General features: G+C 46.9%; 1 pseudogene; it reads left to right on the top strand.

Moving 5' to 3' along the window:
* Window positions 1-727: 727 nt before the first annotated feature.
* Window positions 728-1,262, top strand: LOC105984312 (annotated as a pseudogene).
* The last annotated feature ends 319 nt before the right edge of the window (window positions 1,263-1,581 follow it).

Here is a 1,581-nt window from a genome sequence, read left to right on the forward strand (position 1 = left end):
TGTATGTGGTACTGAGGAATCGAACCCAGGGTTTCATACATGCTAGGCAAGCACTCTACCACTAAGCCACATTCCCAGCCACTGCTCTCTTTTCTTCTGGATATATACTCAGAAATACTGCTGGGACATACGATATGTATCATATGTCATATATTTATATCATATATATATATAATAGTAATTATTTTTTGCAGGTACTTGGGTTTGAACTCAGTGCTTCGCCCACCCTCTGCTTGCTGGCTAGGCAGATGCTCTACCACTTGAGCTACACCGCCAGCCCTGGTAATTGTATTTTTACTTTTTGAAAAGTGGTCATACTATTTTGTGGCTATACCATTTCATATTTCCACCAATAGTACAGAAAGAAGATTCCGGGTCTTGATCTGGAACTAGTTGTTTTGGGAACTCTGGAAGTGGTAGCTGGCATGCGAGAAGCATGTTCACTCCCCAAAAGTGAAGGACTGCGGGGTGCGAGTGAAGAGGGCCCTGTTTATTTTTTTTTTATTTTTACTTTTTGGGTCTGGTCATGGGGCCTGAACTCTGGGCCTGTCCCTCAGCTGAAGTCTTCAGCTCAAGGCTAGCGCTCTACCACTTGAGCCACAGTGCCACTTCCGGCTTCTTTCTTTTTGCTTACATGGTGCTGAGGAATCAAACCCAGGGCCTCAGGCATGCAAGGCAAGCGCTTTACCACTGAGCCACCTTCCCAGCCCAAGAGGGCCCTGTTTAGATGCTCTCCAAACCCTTGGCTATGGAGTATATGTGCACTTAGCTTGGCTGCTGGAGTTGCTTGTGGCTGTGCCTGGGCTGGGGCCTCAGGTTGCGCTTTGGGATGCACCCACACTCCCAACAAGTGAGCCTGATGCAGACACCAGAACTGAAGCAAGCATCATGGGAGAGAGTGGAGAGTACAAAATGATTTTTGTGGTTTGACTTAAAGATGAGAGAAGGGAAAGTTGCTGCCTAGTGCTCTCATGCTGCTGTTTCTGCCTACAAGCAAATGCAAAGGAAAAACCCTCAAGTGCTCAAACTGTATTCCCTCAAAGTGGGAATACAGTGGCCAGCCCAAAGTGGTAGTCAAAGCCCCTCATGAAGAAACCCTGATTGAATTACTGACCCATGCAAAAATGCTGGGACTGACTGTAAGTTTAATCCAAGATGCTGGACATACTCAAATTGAACCAGACTCTCAAACTGTCCTGGGAATTGGGCCAGGCCCAGCAGGTCTAATTGACAAAGTTACTGGTCACCTAAAACTTTACTAGATGGGTTTTGAGTGATGATAATCCTTTCAGTGTTTGAAACCTGTCAAATTATAATAATAAAACTGGATTTCTTCACTCCCCTTCCCCCCCAAAGATTCCATGTGGGCGCCGATGGCTCACGCCTGTATCCATAGCTACTCAGGAGGTTGAGATCTGAGGATCTCAGTTCAAAGCCAGCCCGAGCAGGAAAGTCCACGAGACTCTTCAGTAATCCACCAAAAAACCGATGTGGCACTATGGCTCAAGTAATGGAGCGCTAGCCTTGAGCTGAGGAGCTGAGGGACCAGAGTTCAAACCCCATGACCACCACCACCACCAA

Source organism: Dipodomys ordii, unplaced genomic scaffold (assembly GCF_000151885.1).
Source record: "Dipodomys ordii isolate 6190 unplaced genomic scaffold, Dord_2.0 Scaffold23, whole genome shotgun sequence".
In the NCBI taxonomy this organism is placed as follows: domain Eukaryota; kingdom Metazoa; phylum Chordata; class Mammalia; order Rodentia; family Heteromyidae; genus Dipodomys; species Dipodomys ordii.